This window comes from Anabrus simplex, chromosome 4, assembly GCF_040414725.1.
Source record: "Anabrus simplex isolate iqAnaSimp1 chromosome 4, ASM4041472v1, whole genome shotgun sequence".
Taxonomy (NCBI): Eukaryota; Metazoa; Arthropoda; class Insecta; order Orthoptera; family Tettigoniidae; genus Anabrus; species Anabrus simplex.
Window position 1 is genome coordinate 431,134,807 of NC_090268.1, and position 26,302 is coordinate 431,161,108.

The 26,302-nt window shown below is 38.8% G+C and overlaps 1 protein-coding gene across 1 annotated transcript in view; it reads left to right on the plus strand.

The window, feature by feature from the left end:
* LOC136872318 (zinc finger protein 341) overlaps positions 1–26,302 on the plus strand; it is a 230,771-nt gene that overhangs the window by 98,558 nt on the left and 105,911 nt on the right. The window lies entirely within an intron of this gene.

Consider the following 26,302-nt stretch of genomic DNA (forward strand, 5'->3'; position numbering starts at 1 on the left):
TATTTAAGTGTAAGACTGTGTGAAACTGCATTCTTGCAATTCTTAATACAGGTGAGCAGAATATGAATTACCTTTGCGTATGGTAAGTCCAGTCCAGCTACGATGTTGGCTAAGACCACATCCAGGAATCCTGAACTTCATGACACTGTGAGTGCATTATCAGTCTGAGAGCTAAACAACAACTGTTTACAGTGAAACCTTGTTAGTGCGTTCCTCATTAACACGTTTTCCCGCTTAGCACATTGTAAATTCAAAGTCCCAGATCTCATTGTATTAAATCTATATAAAAATACCTTACTTACAGGGTCACAAATTTTCGCTATTACTGCTTAGTACGATCACATTTTTCCCAGCCCTGAAAATATTATTTGTAATCCCTTGTGAAACAAACGTGACTTTCAACTCGGGTAAGATCCATCGCCACAGTTTTGTGATTACGGAAAAAGTGAGCCTATTTGTGCTTGTATTTCACAATCCATTCAGAAGTTAGAATTTCTTTTGTGTTGAGTGATACAGTGAAGTTTTGTTGCATTATACGGTAGCGTATATCTGGATTAGAAACATGTGAAATTGACTAGCATGGTGCATATTTGTCTTGTGGTAGCCTAGTTATGGATACAGAAAAAGTAGTGAAATTCCTTACTAATGAAGATAAAATTAAAATCTTTCAGAAAGTGGACTGGCATCCGCATCTTTAACATTCGCTACCTCTGCACGCTTGATCTCGCACCTTTGAGTTTTGACTCAGTCATTCGACTTGATCAAAGTTTTTCAAAATGGCGGTCAAAGTTATTGCTCCTGATTACTTGTGGTCGCACATGGTCGAGTGTATCCTCCAATTCATTGTCTAAGAGTGTTACCAGAAAATATTTTAAAACATTATACTATATAAACTGCACACAGTACAGTCAAGCTGCACATACAAATATACAGGGTAAAACTGTACACATCTGCCAATAGGAACAGTTCTTGAAAGTTTTCAGGGCCATAACAAGGAAACAATGCACTTCTTGAGGGTTTGATTGCATTCAGTCAGTCTACATTGAGAGTGTGTAGCAAACATGTGCATTAACTGATTTAAGCGAAATAAGTCATTTTCTGTAGAATATAGTGAACTAAATAGGATAACATTGTCATGCTATATTAAGTGTGAGGGAAAGTTACAAAAATTACTGCTCATATTTGACAGTGTCGAAGCATATGACAAATCTATACAAGCAGTATTTTAGGAAAACAATATTTCGAAGGAAGAACAGCTCATGGCACCAAAATGATGCTACTTACCAGTGCAGAATAGACCAGGCTCTACAAAGAGAAGAGAAACATATGAGCAAAATGCCCAGCCTCTTACCAGCGATCATATGACTGAATATAACCATTCATTTTCTTTCATAAACCAAGATCTGGATATCACATATGTAGCTAACAGAGATGCCTTTTTCAATACATACATACATACATACATACATACATACATACATACATACATACATATCCAACGTCGTTCCATCTTAAGCGATGGGTCGGCAAACGAGGCTTCTCCACCAGTTGCGGTCCCTGAACTTCTCTCCTTCTTCAATGCTTTCCAAAGTATGTCCTCTCTGTTGAATGTCAATCTTCACCATGTCTTGTACCTGAGTCTTGGTCGCCGTCTTGGTCTTTTGTTTTCAAGTTTTAGATCGTACATTTTTTTTGGTAATCTGTTGTCACCCATGCGTCGCATATGTCCATACCATCTCAGTCGCTGCACTGTTATTTTGTCCTGCTTGTGGATTTCCTCATTACGGACTCTGTCCCTCCGTGTTTTGCCAATCATGCTACGGACAAATTTCATTTCTGCTGCCTGGATTCTACTAACATCTTTGTTTCTCATGGTCCATGTTTCGCAACCATAGGTCAGGATTGGTATGTAATAAGTTTCATATATGACTCTCTTACATTTTGTTGGTATTTTCTTGTTCCATATTATGTCTTTAACTATTTTGTAAAAGTTGCTACCTGCCTGAATTCTGTGGGAAATTTCCTTATCTATAGAACCAGTATCAGAGATAACACTTCCAAGATATTTGAACTGATGGTTCATCTGTAGCTGTTTCCCCTCCATTTCAATGTGTCCCATTGGTTGCCCGTATCTCTTCATGACCATAACCTCACTTTTCTCTTGGCTGAAGATGAGTCCATATTCTTTAGCAGATTCTGCCCAGGAGTTTATTTGTCCTTGAAGATCTTCTTTAGAGTCTCCCCACAAGTATATATCATCCGCGAAGAATATAACTTTCATTTTTTTACCTCCAATGGTTTGGTGAACTTTTCTCTGAATCTCGTTCATCACAGTGATGAAAAGAAGAGGAGACAGAACACCACCCTGTCTTAACCCAGATTTTATATCAAAGGTTTCAGTCATTCCTACAGGTATTTTGACTTTACTTCGGGTATCTTCATACAAATTCTTGATCCGGTGTATCATGTCATGCTGTATTCCAATTTTCTTCAGTGCTTCCCACACCTTCTCTCTATTCACTGCATCAAATGCTCTCTTGATATCCAGAAAGGCTAACCACAAATCTCGGTTGTGTTCATAGTATTTTTCCATTAACTGACGGACTGTAAAGATTAAATCAGTTGTTGATCTCCCCTTCCTGAATCCATACTGTTCTTCGAAGAGGTTCTCTTCAATAAGGGGTCTGATTTTACGGTCTATAATTCTTTCATAGTTTACCAACTTGAAATGTTAAAGTGATGCCTGTTTTCCAATCGACTGGTATGTCCCCTTCTTTCCAGATCTTACGAAAGAGTGTGTAGATCCAATGTTTTTCAGAAATGCCCATTGCCTTGATCATTTCTCCATTAATTTCATCAGCCCCTGCTGATTTTCCAGTTTAGATGTATTTCCAGGCATATTCTACATCGTTCCATGTTAATTCTAACCTGTTGTCAGAGGCAGACTTGCAGGCGGTAGTACTGGTACTGTCTTTTTGTGTAGGCTGCATGCAATTCACATTTAGTAATTCATCAAAGTAAGTCCTCCAAGTCTCTTTGATCTTTTCATCTTCAGTGATCAGCTTTTCATTATCATCTCTTAGGTATTTGGAGGGTTCTTTATCTCTTTTTCTATTTTTCATCATCCCATATAACATTTTCTTATTACCATTAACATCCTCTTTCAATTCATCACTCCACTTGTTCAACCACTTCTCTCGTTCTTCTGTAACAACTTTGCTTGCTTGTTTTTTAGCAACCCTGTATAGTTCCTTATTATGATCAGTCCGGTTCTTGAAATATTTTCTGAACATGTTGTTCTTGTTCTGTCATTCCACCATGGAGTTTCCTTCCATCTTCTTGTGCCACTGGTTCGTCCACAAACCTTCTCAGTTTTCATGACTAGATTTTCTTTCAGATCCTTCCATTCCTCCTCAACTGTTCTTTCATCTGTCTTTTTCAATATACTTGAAAATATCCATATATACATTTGACCACAGAAATAATCCTAACATGAACCTCAACGAAATTTCAGGAAAGATAAATATTCTTTTCGGACAACAGCAAACTAATAAGCCTTTTGAAACACATTACAAGCAAGCCCCTCCCTTCCCCTTCACTGTAGCTTCCCCTCAACAGTGGGCTATTTGGTCCTCCTTAAAGCCAACATGTAAGATCGATGTATGTTAGCAACAGGCAGTGCCGGGCTGAGTGGCTCAGACGGTTAAGGCGCTGGCCTTCTAACCCCAACTTGGCAGGTTCGATACTGGCTCAGTCCGGTGGTATTTGAAGGTGCTCATATACGACAGCCCCGTGTCGGTAGATTTACTGGCACGTAAAAGAACTCCTGCGAGAATAAATTCCGGTACCTCGGCGTCTCCGAAGACCTTAAAAAGTAGTTAGTGGGACGTAAATCAAATAACATTATTATTATTAGCAACAGGCAGTGGTCAAGTTGAAGTAATGAGTACTATACTCTCTTAGTACTGGCAAACTTGAGAAAATTGAATTAATTTACACATTAAAATTTAAAATGGAACAGAACTCTTCCATTTAGTTTCTCGTGAATGTCTCTTCTAATTTTATTCTTACGAGTGTGGTTGACCATCGACATTATTACTGCACAATACCATATATCAACAATATCAAAGCATGCGTCATGGAGGAGGACAATACACTGGACATCACAGCAATTGGCACATCACTTTCTAATACCCACACATTTGAAACACTTCGATATCCCCGAAAATACTTGTCTGATTTGCAAAGTAAGCATCACTGAATTTGTTGCTCGATTCTTAATTGTTCTATTGGGTGCAATTATAGAGCCATTTAAAAAAAAAGTTGCTACCTGTTTCTCGGTAATTACGTATGTGATCAAGAGGAATAGGACAGTATTTTGTGAGCTCCTTAATATAGTTTAAGAATTTGGAAATAGAATGTCTATATCTTTTACGAATCAGAAGTTATTTGAGGTGAAGTGCTTAGCTGAATTATGCTGTATACCATCTATCACTTCAGTTTCTCTATAGAGCTTATCCGGTTTTATCAGCACCACATCTACAGTATTTTTCCCTCCAGTTGGTTCTATCACTTTTTGATTGAGCTGTCATTTCCAGATTAACTTATTTACCGTTTGTTGGATGACCATCTCATGTTTTCTTTCATTCACAATATCTTCCTGGTTAACTTTTGATAAATCAAATCAAATCAAAATCTCTTTATTTGCAAATGAGGTGTCTACCTCGGTGGCAAATGGTACACTAAAATACATTATTGTCAAGCACTAAATTTTAAATTAACAGGAGACGAATAAAATTTTCCTAGAATACAATATTATACAATTTACGCTAATAATTTTTTCTCTTAAACACACACATCATCCTTAATAAATTTATATTGTTTACAAAATTCTACTTATAATATCTTACAAACATAGTCAACTCATATACAGTACGGTATGTGAAATTACTTCTAATAATACTATACAACTGGTATAAGATTAAAATTAACATTGAATTTATTTACATATTTATATTTTACCCATTTTGGAACCTAAGTAGCATAACGACCTGCTGCGTCTTAACCAGAGCCCCTTTTGCCACCACTTTTCAGAGTTCCTGAAGGGCCTTCACAGCTACCGTAGCGGTCCCAGGGCCCTCGAAGTCCCCACTGTACTTCACCCCTACAGGCAGTCCCCTACTTGGGCTGTCCAAACTCCTTAGACCAGGGGATGGAATTAATTTAATCACACACATTTATTATTTACAATATCCTGCACTGGTCGAATGCCCTCTAACATTTAATTTATTATCTCTGTTGTTGTTTATTCTCTTCTTGAATATCTGTACAGATTTTGGAAAAGGATCAAACACTACCCCTGGTAAACTGTTCCACTCCTTCACGCCCTTCCCAATGAAAGAAAATTGACCCCAATCGCTTCTGCTAAAATTTCTTCTAATTTTGTACTTGTGGTCAGTTCTACCAATATAATTATTTTCCAACCGAAGCCTCTCACGGATATCTCCCCATGCTTCTTCTCCTGTATAGGCTCTATATAATCCTATAAGTCTACTTTTCTCCCTTCTCTTACTTAAAGTTTCCCACCCAAGTTCCTTTAACATTTCCGATACACTACTCTTTCTCCTGAAATCCCCTGTTACAAACCTTGCTGCTTTCCTCTGCACACCATCTAGTTCTTTTATTAGGTTTTCTTGGTGAGGATCCCAAACACTGTTTGCATATTCCAATAATGGACGAACCATACTTAAGTAACATTTTTCTTTTAATTCTTTATTGCATCCTTTAAGTAGCCTCATTATGACATGTAACGATCTGTATGCTTTCCCAACAACGTCATCAACATGACCCTTCCAGTGCAAATTACTTTCAACTCTCACACCTAAGTATTTGCACTTGCCATCTTTTGGGATAACTACCTCATCCAAAGTATATTCAAATTCAGTTTTAAAGCTCCTGTTTGTAAAAGTTGTAACAGTTGATTTGGCTCCATTAATCTTCATATTATTTTCTTCAACCCATTCCTGGATACTGTCAAGGTCCCTTTGTAATTCTGAACAATCCTCAATGTTATTTATTTCCCTATAAACAATTACGTCATCTGCATACAATCTTATTTTCGATGTTATATTGTTCCCTAAGTCATTTGCGTATATTAAGAAAAGTAACGGACCGATTATACTACCCTGTGCAATTCCCTTCCAGACTTTCTCTTCCTGTGATATATTATTTCCTACTTTGACTTTCTGAACCCTTGAATTTAGAAATGTTCTTATCCAACGTATAACCCTTACGTCCAATCCTATTCCCTCCAATTTCTTTAATAATATTCCATGTTCCACTCTATCAAAGGCTTTGGAAAGATCAATGGCTATGCAATCTAACTGGCCTCCTGAATCTAACTGATCTGATATGTCCTGCTGAAATCCCACCAGTTGTGCCTCGCAAGAAAACTTCTTTCTAAATCCATACTGGCTCCTCATGAACCAATTTTTATCATCACATATCCCTCTGATGTACTTTGCTATTAAACTCTCCAGTATTTTACAAACTATACTGGTCAGGCTGATTGGTCTGTAGTTCTCTGGTTTCCTTTTATCACCCTTTCCTTTATAAATTGGTATTATTATAGATTCCTTCCATTCCTTTGGTATCACACTATTATTTATGACATAGTCAAAGAGAAATTTTAAATAAGGCACTATATACCACCCCATTGTCTTTAATACCTCCCCAGTAATTTGATCACTTCCTGCTGCTTTTCCTTGCTGAAGCAGTTGGATTTCTCTGAAAATATCTTCATTTGTGAATGAGAAGCTTCTTGTTTCCCTCTGTGTCTCTCCCTCTCTATCTTCTGTTACGGTTTCCAAGTCCTGACAATCTTCTACTGAATCTCGGAATTCCCTACTAAAGAGGTTTGCTTTCTCAGTATCTGTTAAATAGTGTTCACCCCCTTCTCCCACCATTGTAGGAATTTGGATTCCTTTTCCTTTCCGATTCCTAATATATGAATACAGCTTTTTCCATTTCCCTTTGTGGTCATTACCCTCTTGAAGAATGCCATTCATATAATTCTCTTTTGCTTCCTTTTTCACTCTATTCAGTTCCCTCATTAGTTGTTTTCTAGTTTCTCTATTCTCCCTACCTTCTTTGATTTTCCTGTTTACTATTCTACATTTTCTTTTTAATTTTCTTATTTCCCTTGTATAATAAACAGGGTCTGAGGTCATTTTACCCTTCTTAACAGGTACAAATCTCTTCTCTCCTTCCCAAATTATTCCTTTAAATTTAGCCCAAAGTGTATCCACATTATTCCCTTCACTTATCCAACAACTGAATTGTGATTTAAGGTAAGTCCCAAATTCATCAACTTTAGTTTTTCTGTATAATTTCTTGTCTTTTGTGACCCTCTTATTAAGCATTTTTGGTACGAGTCCTACATCCATTATTACAGCCTTATGGTCACCTATTCCTTCAATTACCTCAGTTTTATCAACAATTTCCCATGGTTTAACCAAGAATACATCTAGCAAGTTATTGAGACGAGTTGGTTCTTGTACTACCTGTGTAAATCCTCCCTCCCAAATTAACTTATTTGCCAGTTTCTGTTCATGGGCTTCACTTGCAGCTCCATTCCATTCAACTTCAGGCAAGTTTAGATCTCCCCCCCTTTATTACCGTATCATTATTGTTTTTATGAGTATAATCTATTATTTTCTCAAATATTTCCATATCTCTTTCCTCTCTTCCAGGCCTATATGTTCCTATAATTCCCACCTCCTTCATATTATCACAAACTAATTTTATCCCTAATATTTCATCCCTTTCATCAGTAAACCATTCATGCGAACAATAAGTTTCCTTCACCAGAATAAATACCCCTCCTCCTTTTTTATCTCCTCGGTCTCTACGATAGACTGTATACCCTTCTGGAAATACTTCTGTATTACCCACCCCTTCTCTCAACCACGATTTCACTCCTATCACCACATCCGTCTCATAAGTTTCCATCAATGTACCGAATTTTAATTGTTTATTTACTACACTCTGACAGTTTACCAAGAGCAATCTCAGACCTCCTTCCTCCCTAAAACTTGACTGTTGCAATTGGGTAACGTTTGACTCATGAGTTGAGAACTTCCCTGGAACCCAGATCCTTGTACATAGATGTTGATTTAAGGGTCTGGGTTTTCTGGCAAGTTTCCCTGTATGTGCCAGTTTAGTGGTATGGGTTTTCTTAAGTACCGATTAGTTTGCAAATCTCTGTTGATAATTGTAGCAATTTGTCTACAGAGAGTTGCTTTTCCATTACCATTTAGATGTAACCCATGTCTAGTGAACATTTGCCTGCCAAGACCTAAAGTATCTACTACATAGACATTTCTAAAACTCTTACATAATCTCTTGATTTTTATATTTACATCATGTACAGCTTTGTTCACACATGAGTCCTCTAAAAGGTCATACCTGGGTGGCACATTTACTACAATTACTTTTGAGTCAGGTAGTTTGGAAATCTTACCTCTGAGAGTCGTAATTAGTTCCTCACCTTCATTTTCAGCAATGTCATTTGTACCACTCACAATCACCACATAATTGTCCTTCTCTGACACAGGATCACAACTTGAAAGGACGTCTTCAGAGATCACCTGCAACAATTGCATTCTGTTCCTTGCCGTTGCCTACAGAACAACAAACTCAACCCTTTGTAGGTCTGTACACCCTAAAAACATTCAAGTTGCCTACTACCATTAGAGATGAGCCGAGCCATATACCTAGAATTTCATGATTCTCGTTGCTAACTTTATCATAGCTTAAAAATTCTTCTTTCACTGATACAAATTCTTTCCTACTACCGTTCTCATCCTGTCTCTATGATAGACACTCCAGTTCCATGAGAAAACTTCTGCTCCATATTACTTTACATGTAACAAGCTTTAACAGCTTCATTTTAGATAATAATCCCATATTGACACGCCCTCTCACTTCCCCTCCACATTTCCCACTCAACGTAGCAACTACCAGTACTTCTTGTAGGGTTTCCCACGCTCAGACTGAGAGAACGTACAGTAAATTGAAAAGACAAATGTCTAGAAGATAGACAAATATTTTCTGTACCGTCTGTTGCATTCAGTCGCGGAACCGCTTCTCTTATCTACACCCGTAACTAGGTCAAATATTTCCCATATTTTACACAGCTGAACTGAAAATGGTAAAGTTTGGTAAAGTTTATGCCCTCGGAAAACGATTTACACAGGCAAGCTACTATGCACTTTGAAATAATTAAATGGAACTGTTCTCTCCCTTTGGTAATCGTAAGTTAAATGCCATTCTCCCAGTATTAGAAAACTTGAGTATATCAAATGTAGACTGAGCGTCTTCCAACAAAATCTTACGAGTCCCCACACGATCACTCTCCTAAATAAAAACTTCTTCTTACGATATTACCTGCACAGAATCTCGCCGAATAATAGGGTAACTAACTGACGCGGTCATCGTTTTTATTAACTCGTCCTCGAAGACGCAGTCGTATCCTCGATTGGGGCCATCTTTTCCCTAGACCAATGCCTACCCATATAGATGGTGGCTCTATCATTTCATTCGCTCGACGCATCGCGTACCTGACGCTTACTTCAAACATTTCTTATAAGCGACCTTCGCCTCTTGCCCGGGCATCCGAAATGTTGTCCGTTGGAATTCTGTTGTCCCCTTGTTCGACTTTGTGTGCGTCATGTAGAAATTCCACCTTCCAAACTTAGCTGGTGAGCAAACAAATCCGCGCTCCAAGCTCCCTGCAGAAATTGCGACATGGGCTGCTGAATGTAGATGTTTCCTGCCAGTATTAGCACTTAATAAAATGAAATATTCTCTGTACATTCGAATAAATGACTGATAAATTAAATACCGGGCGAGTTGGCCGTGCATATAGAGGCGCGCGGCTGTGAGCTTGCATCCGGGAGATAGTAGGTTCGAATCCCACTATCAGCAGCCCTGAAAATGGTTTTCCGTGGTTTCTCATTTTCACACCAGGCAAATGCTGGGGCTGTACCTTAATTAAGGCCACGGCCGCTTCCTTCCAACTCCTAGGCCTTTCCTATCCCATCGTTGCCATCGGTGCGACATAAAGCCCATAGCAAAAAAAAAAAAAGATAAATTAAATGAGCACTTCAATAAGGGCTCAAGGTTTAATGGTCAACAGTTCATAGGTTGTATATAGATTTGATCGGCGAGATTGTGTTGATTTATGTCTCAAGTATTATTACACACACTATCCTACACTGTCACTTATAATTATACGACACCTCCATCTTTAAGTGTACTACCTACGAATCTACTAGTTTTTTAAAATATCATTTGAATGTATTGTATATCTTCACTGTAATGTTTTTTTATATGCTTTCCACTATGTGTTGGATATCTGGTATTGACTAAGGTTGATCCTGATAACGCTTCACACAACAAGTCAAACGGGCTAACAATGCCATAGAACCAACCAATCACAACAATAATACAACAGCCCCATCAAACTTCCACATTATCTTCAATAATATAAATTACCACTATCAATGTTTTGAAAAAATATATTGTCATCAGATGAAGAAAATAACAGCCATTCAACCTTCGCGTCAAAATCGTACCAACGTAAAGAATAACAGCTCATCATCATCATCATCTCTACAAACTCACTTGGATGTCTTAAAATAAATTTAAGCTAACTACAAACTTTGTGTCAATACAATCTCGCTGATCAAATCTATATGTCTGTCTGTTAGGTCATCAGCCCAGAGGCTGGTTGGATCCTCAAATAGCACCACCAAAGGTTATGCGGTTATAAGGAAACTGCAAAAACCAATGGCAGCACCAAAATGAGGCATACTAGGCAAGACGAGGAGTGAGGTAGTTTGCCATTGCTTTCCTCACTGGGTCAGAAAGTGCTATTGCAGCACGACTGACCCTATGAGCAACACCTTTCATAACACTCAGATGCACTAGTCGTGCTCTGAATGTCATTACTCAGCACCACCCATACCCCAGCAGCTTCCATATTGTCACAGCTATGGATGAGACTGGGACTTCGGTGGAAGCTACACTTTACTCTGGCCTGTGCCAAATCTATATACAACCTATGAACTGTTGACCATTAAACCTCACGGGCAAATATAAGCTAACGTTAAATATTTGCCCAGCAAAAATTGGAATTTTTTCCCTTTACATTTTATATTCAACAATGTAATTTATTTCATATTTATTCATTATATATTAGCATGTTATTTTACTTATACTTCAAACATTGACTAAGGCTTTAAGCCATCAACTGTCACTTATAATTATACGACACATCCATCTTTAAGTGTACTACCTAAGAATCTACTAGTTTTTTAAAATATCATTTGAATGTATTGTATATCTTCACTGTAATGTTTTTTTTATATGCTTTCCACTATGTGTTGGAAATCTGGTATTGACTAAGGCTTTAAGCCATCTTCTTGCTACTGTACCATCAAATGACGTCCTATTAATCAAGTGAATTACACATGAGTTTATCATTATATTAGATTTTTAGTTATTCATGAACATTTTTACAGTACATACATACATACATACATACATACATTATCATTATAGACTGTTATGCCTTTCAGCGTTCAGTCTGCAAGCCTCTGAGAATTTACTAAACGTCGCCACAATCCTCGATTTGCAACTAGTGTTGTGGCCTCATTTAGTTCTATACCTCTTATCTTTAAATCGTTAGAAACCGAGTCTAACCATCGTCGTCTTGGTCAACCTCTACTTCTTTTACCCTCCATAGCAGAGTCCATTATTCTCCTAGGTAACCTATCCTCCTCCATTCACCTCACATGACCCCACCACCGAAGCTGGTTTATGCATACAGCTTCATCCATTGAGTTCATTCCTAAATTAGCCTTTATCTCCTCATTCCGAGTACCCTCCTGCCATTGTTCCAACCTGTTTGTACAAGCAATCATTCTTGCTACTTTCATGCCTGTTATTTCTAACATATGAATAAGATACCCTGAGTCCACCCAGCTTTCGCTCCCCTAAAGCAAAGTTGGTCTGAAAACAGACCGATGTAGAGATAGTTTCGTCTGGGAGCTCACTTCCTTCTTACGGAACACTGTTGATCGCAACTGAGAGCTCACTGCATTAGCTTTACGACACCTTGATTCAATCTCACTATATTACCATCCTGGGAGAACACACAATCTAAATACTTCAAATTATCGACCTGTTCTAGCTTTGTATCACCAATCTGACATGCAATTCTGTTGAATTTCTTACCTACTGACATCAACTTAGTCCTCGAGAGGCTAATTTTCATACCATACCCATTGCACCTACTTTCAAGTTCCAAGATATTAGCCTGCAGGCTTTCGGCACAATCTGCCATTAAGACCAAGTCGTCGTCATAGGCCAGGCTGCTTACTACATTTCCACCTAACTGAATCCTTCCCTGCCATTTTATACCTTTCAGCAGATGATCCATGTAAACTACAAACAGCAAAGGTGAAAGATTACAGCCTTGTCTAACTCCTGTAAGTACCCTGAACCAAGAACTCATTCTACCATCAATTCTCACTGAAGCCCAATTGTCAACATAAATGCCTTTGATTGCTTTTAATAATCTACCTTTAATTCCATAGTCCCCCAGTATGGCGAACATCTTTTCCCTCGGTACCCTGTCATATGCTTTCTCTAGATCTACGAAACATAAACACAACTGCCTATTCCTCTCGTACCATTTTTCAGTTACCTGGCGCATACTGAAAATCTGATCCTGACAGCCTCTCTGTGGTCTGAAACCACACTGGTTTTCATCCAACTTCCTTTCAACGACTGATCGCACCCTCCCTTCCAAGATGCCAGTGAATACTTTGCCTGGTATACTAATCAATGAGATACGTCGATAGTTGTTGCAATCCTTCCTGTTCCCTTGCTTATAGATAGGTGCAATTACTGCTTTTGTCCAATCTGAAGGTACCTTACCAACACTCCACGCTAATTTTACTACTTTATGAAGCCATTTCATCCCTGCCTTCCCACTATACTTCACCATTTCAGGTCTAATTTCATCTATTCCTGCTGCTTTATGACAATGGAGTTTATTTACTATCCTTTCCACTTCCTCAAGCATAATTTCACCAACATCATTTTCCTCCTCCCCATGAGCTTGGCTGTTTGCATCACCACCATGATGATTTCCTTTTACATTGAGAAGATGTTCAAAATATTCCCTCCACCTCTCCAGTGATTCCCTGGGAACTATTATGAGTTCACCTGAATTACTCAAAACACTGTTCATTTCCTTTTTCCCTCCCTTCCTAAGATTCTTTATTACTGTCCAGAAAGGTTTCCCTGCTGCTTGACCTAGCCTTTCCAGGTTATTACCAAAATCTTCCCATGACTTCTTTTTGGATTCAACAACTATTTGTTTCTCTGTTTCTTTCGTCTACGTACCAATCCCTGTCTGCCTTGGCCCTTGTTTGGAGCCATTTCTGATAAGCCTTCTTTTTACGTTTACAAGCTGCTCTCACTTCATCATTCCTCCAAGATGTTCGCCTTTTCCCATCTTTACACACAGTTGTTCCTACGCTTTACTTTGCTGTTTCTACTACAACATCCCTATATGCCACCCACTCACTTTATATATCCTGAACCTGCTTACTGTCTACTGTTTGAAACTTCTCACTAATCATATCCATGTACTTCTGTCTAATTTCCTCGTCCTGGAGATTTTCTACCCTTATTCGTTTGCAGACAGATTTCACTTTCTCTACCCTAGGCCTAGAGATACTTAGTTCACTACAGATCAGATAGTGGTCTGTATCATCAAAAAATCCGTGAAAAACTCGTACATTCCTAACAGATTTCCTGAATTCAAAGTCTGTTAAAATATAGTCTATTATGGATCTGGTACCCCTAGCCTCCCATGTGTAGCGGTGAATAGCCTTATGCTTGAAGAATGTATTCGTAACAGCTAAACCCATACTAGCACAGAAGTCCAGCAAACGCTTCCCATTCCCATTAGCTTCCATATCTTCCCCACATTTACCAATCACCCTTTTGTATCCTTCAGTTCTATTCCCAACTCTCGCATTGAAATCGCCCATTAGCACTATTCTATCCTTGCTATTGACCCTGACCACGATGTCACTCAATGCTTCATAAAACTTGTCAACTTCATCCTCATCTGCACCCTCACATGGTGAATACACGGACACAATTCTTGTCCTAATTCCTCCCACTGACAAATCTACCCACGTCATTCGCTCATGTACGTGCCTAACAGAAACTCTGTTGTGTGCAGTGGTATTCCTGATAAAGAGTCCTACCCCAGACTCTGCCCTTCCCTTTCTAACACCCGTCAAGTACACTTTATAATCTCCTATCTCTTCCTCCTTATCTCCCCTTACCCGAATATCACTTACTCCTAGCACATCCAGATGCATCCTCTTTGCTGACTCAGCCAGTTCTACCTTCTTTCTTCCATAAGCCTCATTAATATTGATAGCTCCCCATCGAATTCCATTTCGTTCGCCAAGTTGTTTCCAAGGAGTCCCTCGCCGTCAAATGGGAGTGGGACTCCATTACTCCCATAGATCCGAGGCTTGCTTAAAGTGTTCTGAGCTCGGTAAATTCATGAAGCAGTATGCTACCCTACTTGCACATAGTCCAAGTGAGGATCTCTCCTCTAACGGGTTATGGACCACCGGTGAATTGTATAATCCTAGCCGCACAAGGAGAGCCACGGCTCAGAATATGTCCGAGATGCCCACTCGCATTCCATAGCAACTGGTATCCCGACTCTCAGGACCACTTACTAGGCCACTCAGCCGTTGCCCATGGTTCACGAACTAGGACGTGACTACAGTAACCCACAAACATGAACCACATTTTTACAATAACTGTAAAATTTTTATCTCACCTACAATCATTATCAAACACATTTTAGGATAATTGCAACCTGTTGCCTGACAAAAATAATAAGGTTTTGATAGTGACTGAAGATGCCTCACAGTAAGAGGCGAAACATGTCTCACATTTAAAAAAAAAAAAAAAAAAAAAAGAAGAAGAAAATGTTTTAACTTAAATGCAACATCTTGTATTGTGTTGAATACGTGGAAATAAATATTAAATATTTTCCTATATATATTTTTTTTAGTTCTTGAGGTGGCGAAGAGATCAATTTGAAGGTCATATTATTCTGAAACATGGTTGGATTTTAATTCTCAGTTAGATGCGGAAATATAAAGACATAATGAGCGTAATAAAAGCCAATTTAGGTGAGGGAAAGATTTTAAAGATAATGAATTGATCGAGAGAAATATAATATATAACTCGCATTGCACAGCGTGATACAGTGAGGGGCTGAATTTGGAAATGTGTAAGAGAGCGAAGAGGAAGAAAGGAGAAAGGTAGAGGGAAAGGAGAAGGTGGGGAAGGGGTAAAGGAGGAAAGTAGGGTGAATTTAAGGTGCGGCAGGTAGGGGAGGTAATGGAGGTAAAAGATGTGGATGGGTACTATGCAAGGCGTGGAAAATCAATTTTGAGTTTAAAGATTTAACACTTTTAAAAATGAACGTAAGAAAATTTTAAAAAAATATTGGTTTCTCTGAAATGTCGTTTAAATTGAAATTAGGATTTAAATACTGGTCAAGATGAATGTAACAATTTTTGGTTGTGTTAAGATGGGGGCCTTTGTTTATTATTTCAAGTATTTTCGTGTCCTGTTCTTTGTTGGTGAAATTATGATTAGAATCGTGTATATGCTGTCCTACTGCAGAGAATCTGTTGTATTTTAAAGCGTTAACATGTTCTGAGTATCTAATAGTAAAAGTACACCTGATCTGCCCAACATACGAACAACTATACGGATCAAAACTGAAATTCTTATCTTTCAAGGTGATCATGGTTTGAGGCATGGGGTTGCCCATGCCGTACAATAGACCCACAGTGGGTGAAGTAGATTGCTTTTTCCTTCATTCCAAATTACTTAGAGTATTGAGCATGGTAATGTAATTCATTACACTGTCATCCATGACAAAACTTGACACACAATGTCGCACTATGTCCATAGCTTCTACTGGTGCCAAACGTGTTGGTACTGCAGCGCATGTCTTACTGGTTTCATTTTCATCCTCAGGTTCTTGCTGGTTACTGTCTTAACAATATTCAGCTGTTCATCAATTTTGTTTACCATCTGCACTTTGCAGGAGACAACATTATCATCACATTCAACATATGTTGCAAAATTCTTCCCTTAATTTGTCCCAAGCTTGGCTACATTCTTCATCCACATGATCAGTGCTTTCCATTATTTCCTGCGAAATGTCATCAGTGGCTGAATGCTTTGCAGAAACAGTTTCAAAGTGTGGTTTCGGTTACAGATTCCCAAACACATTTTAAGAAAGGAAAGCCAACCTCTTCTGCACGAGCATCTTTCCATATTTCTGCTTCACGCACTGGATGATGCCCTGTTCCATGGTTGGAGATCGCTTGTGCAGTTTGCAGGAAGAAACACTACACATACATTTTCAAATAAGATGTATCAGTTGGTGTGCAGTCCATCGGTCAATGAACAATACAATTTTCCTCTGCCACACTCCCATTCTGGCAAGTGATGGCAAGAAGTTCTCAAAAATTGATGTCGTCTAAGCATTGGTATTTGTCGTATACCTGCGTGGAAAGGTATGTACATTCTTAAAACTGTGCAGATTCTTCCATTTCCCTGTTATGAGCAATGTCATCTCCGTACCACTCTCGTTGCAGCATAATCTCACTGTTAGTTTCTCTTTACCGAGTTTACTTATTTCCATGGCATTTTTCTCTCTTGAATGCATAGGTTTTATCAGGAAATAGCTGGAAAAATAGCCCTGCTTCATCTCCATTAATAATAACATCAGGACTACTGTATAGTCCTTTATTATTTCCAGCAGTGTCATATCAAAGTCTGAAGAGTATCATATTGACACAGGCAGCCTCCTCACATATGAATTTGTATTGCGACACAGTTACATTTGGCAGCGTGCCATTCAAGCATGAAGGAAATTTAATTCCTGCCCAAAAAAAGAACAACCTACTAACAGAAAGCATAAAAACAAAATAACCAGGAAAAAGGGGTCTTATGAGCATGAAAGAGTACACTCGAGCCATGTAATCAGAGGCACACAATCAAAAACACTACTACCAAACAAACAACAACAAACAAGTTTGTAGGCATATCAAAAACAAGAAACCCAACACAAGAACAAATAAAAGGAACCACACTTACTTGATGTTAGAATACAAAAATGTGACATCCCAACATAAGGTGAACCGGGCGAGTTGGCCGTGCGCGTATAGGCGCGCGGCTGTGAGCTTGCATCCGGGAGATAGTAGGTTCGAATCCCACTATTGGCAGCCCTGAAAATGGTTTTCCGTGGTTTCCCATTTTCACACCAGGCAAATGCTGGGGCTGTACCTTAATTAAGGCCACGGCCGCTTCCTTCCAACTCCTAGGCCTTTCCTATCCCATCGTCGCCATAAGACCTATCTGTGTCGGCGCGACATAAAGCCCCTAGCAAAAAAAAAAAACATAAGGTGTACACTGCACTGGAGCTCAGCTAAATTTAAAGAAAAGAGGGACAGGACCTAACAAACACAAACTTTCCCCCTTAAATGAATAACTCTCAAATATAATTAAACCCAGGAATAATTTAATTAAAATTAATGCAAAGATATAGAAATAACATAGCTATAAATAGAAAAAATGAGAATTTACATTCAGGGTTCCAAATCTGGTATGGTATTTCTTTTAAAACTTTGAGGTGATAAACATTAAAATGGCAAGGAAGAAATGAAACTTTAATTCAAGTACACCCTGTCAATATAAGGATATTTTTTCTTTTTACATGTGTCACCTCAAGTTAAGGGCAGGTTAAGCATCCTTCAAGTATAAAATTCACATTTCCCACACCTAGAAGTAATCATCATCATCATCATCATCATCATCATCATGAATTCCTTCCAGCGAGGATGTTAAAGAACAATGTGCCTCCATTTATTACGGTGCTGGTATGCTTCTTTTCTCTCTAGGGCATCCCCTGTTTCTCCTCTCTTCTCTAGGTCTTCTCTTATCTAATCTAACCACCTTTTTCTAGGGCGCCCAAAAGGTCTTCGTCCCGGAACAATATTTTCAAGATACTGCCTAGGTGGTTGAATCTCCTGCATCCGCTTAACGTGTCCTAACTACTTCAGCCTTGCAACACTCAGCCTTTCTTCCATGGTTAGGTTGACCTTCAGGTCTCTTCGTATCTGTTAATTCCTAATTCTGTCCTTCCTTGTTCTCTGCCATGAACGTACTACGCTGGCATAGCGGGGGAGAGGTGATACTCCCACGTGGCGCGTCCCAGGTAGCGGATAGTGGGGTCCTAACCGGCTTGCCGGCGGACTTGAGGGAAATAAAATACCTCTCGCGGACCAAACACAAAACCCCCCTGTCGGTGGGGGACGCAGAGGAAGAATACACCCACGGTATCCCCTGCCTGTCGTAAGAGGCGACTAGAAGGGGCGTCCAAGGGATGTTGCAATTAGAACCATGAGACTACTTGTAATTAGTATCATCACTCAGGGAACACCATGGGTCGCATTTACTTGCGCGTAGTACCACTATGTTAGGTACGCAATAGGTTTGTGATTAGTAGCGACAGTGTGTGAATCAGGAGGTGGGTCCTACAGTACCTGTGATTCGTACCCCTATATGAGCAACACTACGGGATTAGCAACACCATGGTTCTGCCTTACCTATGCTCAGTTCCCACTGTGTGAGGAATTCCACGGGATAGTACGAGTCTCTGTGGTTAGTCCACTTATGTGAGGAGTGCCATAGGTTTGCGTTGCCTGTAAATAGCACCGCAGTGTGTGAAACACCATAGGTCTGTTACATGTACGCATTACACTACCTGTGAATAGTACCATAATGTGTGGCATACCGCGAGTCTCCACTACTTTTGATTAGTACCGCAACATTACACATAGCATGGTTCTACTTTCCTAGCAATAAATACCTTTACGAGGGGCCGATGACCTAGATTTTGGACCCGTTTCGACTATAAGCATAATCGATTCAGCATCGTGCTATAGAAGCAGTCCCTTGGTCAGTAATACTATTGTTTTGTGCCAGCTTCTGTGCATGTGAGGCACTGTGGGTCATTTCCACTGATTGTTTTAAATTCATATCCGTTCATCGATTGATTCTTCGTCCTCACGCTTTGAATTCTGGTCAGTGGAGGATTTTGGACTTTTAAGTTTTTGTTTCATTTCATCTCATTTCGTACCATTAGGGGCCGATGACCTCGACATTAGGCCCCTTTAAACAACAAACATCAATTGATCTTGTTCTCTGTACAGCTGATCTAAGGAACTTCATTTCAACAGCTTGCAGTTGATTTACTTCTCTTTTATGTATGACGCAACTCTCCAAACTATACGTCATGATGGGCAGGAGATAAGTCTTAAACAGGATCTGTTTAGCCCTCGGAAGAACTCCCTTGCCCCATACTATGTTCCATACTTGATGGAAAAAGTTGGATCCTTTTTGCAGCCTGTTCAATACTTAGTTCTTGGCACTTCCGTCATTTGACATTGTACTCCCCAGATATTTAAAGGTATTCGCACATTCAATCTTCTCTCCCTCAAGGGTGAGGTTACAAGGTGTATTTTTCCTACTAACTTTCATTACCACTGTTTTGCTCTTGCTCACAGTTAACTTATATTATTTAAACTTGGTGTTCCAATGATCCATTCTCCTCTGAACATCTCTCTGTTTCTCCCCAAATGACAAAGTCATCAGCAAAAACCAATACATTAAGATCTTCTTTATCTATTTCTTTCAGTATCCATGAGTGAAATGAAGAGCAATGAGGAAAGAGAACTCCCGTGTTGGACACCTCTTCTTGTTTTAAACCACTGAGATCTTCTATCTCCTACTTGCACATTACTTTCACAACATCTGAACTTTTTAAATTAGTGCTTCTGGGATGTTATGTTTTTCTAAACATTCCCATATTTTTCCTCTTTCCACCCTTGTCATATGCTTTTTCCAAATCCAAAAACACTATTATCAAGTCCTTCCCTTTTTCCCAACATTTTTCCATTGGCTGCCTGAGTGAAAAAATTAGGTCTGTGGTTCCTCTATTTCTTCTGAATCCATGCTGTTCCTCTTCAAATTGATCTTCCATTATTTCTCTCAGTATAAATCCATGTTGTTCCTCTTCGAATTGATCTTCCATTATTTCTTTCACGAGGGAACACATACATGTGTTTCACTCGGATTCGGTTGAAATTTGGTATGAATATTCGTGGGAGGCAGTAGAATGCTAAGGTGAAAACTGCATGTCCCTAGCACAAGTTTAAACGCCAAAATAGAACAAATAAATAGTCGTAAAATTAGAAGTGCCGCGGGAGTATCAGGGTTTGGCGGAGAGGTAGGGAGGAGCGAAGCAGCGGACGTGACTCAACCGGGCTGTGTCGAGCTGCGCCAGCAGCCAGGCAGCGTATAGTTAGCGCGTTCCCCTTAAGTTCCTGATTAGATGTGCAAAACGTAAATATGAAAACAGCACATGAAACAAGTGTACAAAGGACGATGTTTGAACAACGATGCCAATAAGGTTTGAAGAATTCACGCCCAAGTTCTTGTTACTCGTTGTAATGAGTGCAATAGTGAGTGTTTACAAAAAAGTGTGCAAGGCACAGATACTGTGTACACCATGCACATCTTACAGCGCTGTCGCTTTCACAGGTATTACATTGATTATAGGAAGGCTCTTCTTTGAAACAATAATTGACTAGATTAACAAATTGTGAAGGTTTCTTGTTAACATAGCCACATTTGTACCAACTATACTGCCACATCTACGAAAACGCGGAGAGGAGACCTGGTTGTGCGTCAAAGATTGCACTTGTAAAATGTTGTTCCTTAAATTTACCTTGATGTCTAACGAGTTTAACAAAATTAAATCGTACAAAATACGTATAAATTGCTTCCAAATGCGGAAGCCCAAAATATCTAACGGCTGGATAAGTCCAGTGGCTCCTTTCGGAATTGTTTGAACATTAATGATTTTCTTACTCCCAATTTTAGCATTTAAAATATTTTCTTCTTTCTGTCCGGTCCAGGAATCGAGAACTAAAACACTGTACTCTGGTACTAGCTCACAATAAACATCCCGTAACCATTTCTGTACAAGTTCTTTGGTCAGTTTTCCAGACTTTGAAGGCAAAGTGTACACATTTGGTGCGGTAAATATTTTTCTTTCTATATTAGGAGCAAATTTGCTATTTTTTTCTTTCAACACCACTAGCAACTTCGGCAGGAGTTGTCCATCTGCCGAAATTATTGGCTGTATTGTGTAGCTATGAGTTAGTGAATTCATAGCTTGTGCTTCCGCTAATATGACTTTTTCTCCTCGTTCATTATGGGTCCTACCAGAATGGAACTCTTCATGAAAACCAGACTGATCAGTATTAAACACGCACTCTGGGCCGTAACTTTCTATTACCGGTAATTGCGACACTTCTTCAACAAACAGTGTAGCGTTACAATTAGTATCTTCTTGTTCAAATTGGTACTTTTTAAATACGAATTTGCAAATTTTTCTTGATCCAGTTTTGAATTTCTTTTTAAAACTCATTACCCAGGAATGAGACGCTCAAAACGTGTCGTAGTTAACTAGACGAGCGTACTTTAAGGCCCATTTTTTAATATTTATATCGTGAACAATTTTGTTTCATTATCTACTTTCTTTGAACTTTTGATAAGTCTTCGTAAGAAATTAATTTTTTTTCTACCATTGTGCCACCGTTTTCCAGTTGTTGCTCCCACCTGTAAAGCTCTTGCTGGAACTTTAATTTACAAAACCTGTGTTTCACTGATGCGAAGCTCCTCTGTTTCCCACCTTTGTTTCGCCAATATTCGACGACCTTCTTCTTATAAGTTATTGGGATTAGGCATTGTTCAGCCGTTGTTGTGGATGCAGGGTTAAGAGCAACATTTGGAGATGAGGTCAAATAACGGTGTTTCAATATTGTCTTCCTCGAAATCAGTCATCATCCGACATATCCAATGTGCCATCCAGTTCCACTGTCATATCGGTATCCAAAACATTTGTAACATCATCTTCACATTTATATTTAATTTAAATACAATCAGGTACCTGATTTTTTTCCTTTCAATTTGAGATATAGGCTGATGATGCTCTTGATTGAAGAGCAAAACATGTCCCTACAGTTTTAATTTTTTTTTAAATTCTTTTTATGTATTGAAAAGGTGGAACAAATAAACTTTCATATTTACTTGACTTTGTCCAAAACCCTGTCGGCAATTAGACCTGTAAAACGGAGACAAGAACGCAATTCCTGTGAACGCTTGTTTTTCTCGTAAAAGTAAATATATATAAATACATTGATCTACTTATGATATAATTCCAATCCCAAATTCCTTTCATCTTCAGAAAATGGGGTGTCTTTTTTGTCACACTCTGCAAAACAATTCTGAAGGCACATTACTACATTGCACGGATTGAATGACTTCTGTAGTGGGCGTTTTTTTGTATCGAGGTGTAAAAAATCAATTATTACCATACATGGTTAAAATAAATATACAGTCACCATTCATAAAAATGACTATAAGAACGTCAGATTTTACCTGTCATTGTAAGAACGTTGTCTCATCGGACGACTAATCAATGTGCACCTCTTGATCTGCTTTGACGTTTCTAATCGGGAAGATACGAGGTATGTGCGAAGTGCGGTGTAGTAAAGAAGAGTGGCCGGGAGGGTGGGGGTGGGTGGTCATTCATTCGACTCGAGCGAGCAGCCCGACTATACGTTGCTGACGTCCGCTGCTTCGCTCCTCCCTCCCTCTCCGCCACACCCAGATATTCCCGCGGCACTTCTAATTTTACGACTATTTATTTGTTCTATTTTGGCGTTTAAACTTGCGCTGGGGACATGCAGTTTTCACCTTAGCATTCTACTGCCTCCCACGAATATTTCTACCAAATTTCAACCGAATCCGAGTGAAACACTTGGATGTGTTCCCTCGTCAGTCTTTGTTCTATAATCTTCTCCATTATCTTAAGGCAATTAATTATTTTATATTATTTATTTTTTTAATATTTTTTTTATAGTCATCTGGTAATTTGTTCTCTTTCCATATAATTCCCATTGTTTGATGTAGCCACTGTATTCCAGGAATTCCAGGCATTAAAACCAACCCAAGAAAAATAGAGAAAGTATCAAATTAACACAAGGCAATAAACACAAATTGCTTAAACAGCATAATTTTCAATGTCCAAAATACAAGGAAACATTTCAAACAATGGCCTGCACACAACAGGATACGAACTCTCGAACAATCAAGGAAGGAACTGCAATGCAATTCCACTCGGAAGCCAGGTACAATATCACATCGGATAGAATAAGATAAGAGATTACGTAACTGTGGGCAGAAGAGTCCAAACAGAATTCTAGTTGAAAGATCTTAAAGAGGAATATTCGAAGCCCAAGCTTGTTTAAAATTTCAGCAGAACGTCTGGAAACTGGCTTTAATGAACACATTTCATTTGGCTGCTTCCTCCTTCCAGGTAAGCAACTTCAGTCTTCTGTCGGTTGCTTACAACTGTGTCTACCCGTTAGTCCCATTTCCTGATGCAGGGTCGGGTATAAAGTGAGATGAAATTACGAGGGAAGATCAAATATAAAGCGGATTTTATTTTTTATTTAAAAACTCAAGGCATTTACAATTTATTTTTCCACATGTTTCCTGCTTTGGAAATGCATTTGTCCCAGCGTGTGGGCAGCTTTTTGATACCCTCATCATAAAAAGAACAGGGTCATGTCACCAGCCATTTGCGCACGAAGTCTTCCACGCTCTCGTCATCTTTAAATCATTGCCCCCTTAGAGCTTCTTTAAATGGACCGAATCAATGGTAATCGCAGGACAATAAGTCCAGGCTGTAAGAATGATGATCAAGTATAGTCCAGTGCATTTCCCATACCTAGATGACCTGTCGAATCGGTTTGTCTCGTCTTTTGTGGCGATATGCAACCCTCGTCTTGTTCAGCAGTTTGCAGTAGTAAGCAGCATTGATTGTGCGTTGCTCATGCAAAAAATCAATCAGCAAAATGCCTTTAACCGCTCAAATGTTTTCGTCTGTAATGCTGGTCTGAGGACGGCGATTGTCTTGCTGATTTTCCAAACGTTCTCATCCTTCCTTATACTTGTTATGCCATGCAAACACGCGTCCTTGACAGTGTTTGATCACTGAACTGTGCAGTCAATCTCTGGCAAATTTCCGCCGCTCTAACTCCTTCACGAGCAAGAAATTTTAAAATGATGCATTGTGCAGTGGAGGCGTGCACCTATTGCTCTGACATCATGAGCGTTACTGACGAAACGGCAGGAAGTATCTAACAGCATGCTCTTCGCACTCCTAACGATCCCACCTAAGCATAGCAGAAGTGTGGGGCCAGTCCTACCAACTGTTGATGTTCAGGAACAAAAATCCTGTTTATATTTGATCGACCTTTGTATGTGGCATTTGTTTTTTAAGGTTGGATGTTCTTCCTGATGCCAACCTCAGTTGAGGAGTTAATGAATGATGCATACGATAAATTTCTTCTTAATTCCATATTGACAGTTTACAAGGTAATAGAAAAATGGTCATATATTTGTGCAGTTAATCAATACAATATTACATTATTTACAGTTTTTAAATTTAGAAAAATTAAATGTAATTGTATTGATTATGTGGACAAATATATGACAGTTTTTCTATTCCAAATGAATGTTGGTGAATATTGTAAATATTTAATTGTAGTATGTTACACCACCCAAGGTACTGAAACAGCTAGATCTGTTAACATAATGCAATAGACGTGATACCTTGCACCAGAACCCCTACAGTCACAGGTTCAGGAGGGATTTCTCTGCGACACTACCAGCGTATTGACTTTTGTTCCTTCCTTCCTTCCTTCCTTCCTTCCTTCCTTCCTTCCTTCCTTCCTTCCTTCCTTCCTTCCTTCCTTCCTTCCTTCCTTCCTTCCATTACATTAATATTTAAATAAGTTTTGACAGTTCCACCTTTTCAATACAACATTTTATAGAATGTGAGTTACATTACAAGTTACTTCAAAATGGTACTAGTTTCGACCTTGGTCGAGGTCATTGTCAGCCAATAACTCAAATTATACAAAACATCAAATAGACCAAAAACAATGTACAAGTACAATAATGTTAGATAAAACGTGTGAGAATTAAAAGTTGAGCAGATTTTGGTTACTATAGTGTAACCTTGCGAAGTTAAAACTGAAAATGAGAAATGGACACAATGATATTAATTTGATAAAAACTTTTAAGCTGTGCACGTAATATATTAAACCTTAAAATAAGACTCAAAGTAGTCATTAAAAAATGTTTCTAGTGAAATGTTCTTGATGGAGAAGGATCTTGAAGCTTGTGTTGCATTTATAATAAAGTTCTAATGACGAAATGACATTGTATGGTAAATGTCATATGATTCAATTGTGCACATGATGCAAATAGTCGAATGCAGTACAATGATGTCATTGAAACAAGTTACATAGAGATTCTTCATGCAGTGGGCAAATGTTGCGCTTGAAGGTCAGATTAGTTCAAAGGCCTAGGCAGTAAAGACTCGCAATCAATACAGAACGAGTTTGACCTAATGAATAATAAAAGCCGAAATTAGTGAGAGGGCTTCTGAGAAACAAGGGGATGGAAGAATAACATAAGTAACATTAATTGCGTTCAGGAGCCAGTTACTCTTAGGTTAGATTTATGGCTTTATGATCTCAAAACTATTTATATATCACCATTCTCCCACGCCATAGTCAAGGGTCACCTAACCACAAGAAAAAATAAGAAAATCAATAAACTTCATTATTGAGAAATTATTAGGAAAATTATCCGCACTACCATACAGTTTGCATCTGCCAAGACAGTAAATTAATGGATATCTGCATCCGTGCAGGGCTCTACGAATTGGATGTATCCTGTAATTATAAATTGCCCCAGTATTTGCCTGGAAGTCAAAATGGGAAACTACAGGAACAATTCTTGGAACAGCCTATGGTTGGGTTTGAGCGCACTCATCTCCTGAATGCAGCCACTCCACTCAGAATTAAAAAGCCATGTGAAAATAAAACCTCTTTCATTTTCTAAGAACGACTGAAATATAGGCTTTGGAATTTTACAACTTTTTTCTGTGAGTTCTGTTACAGTT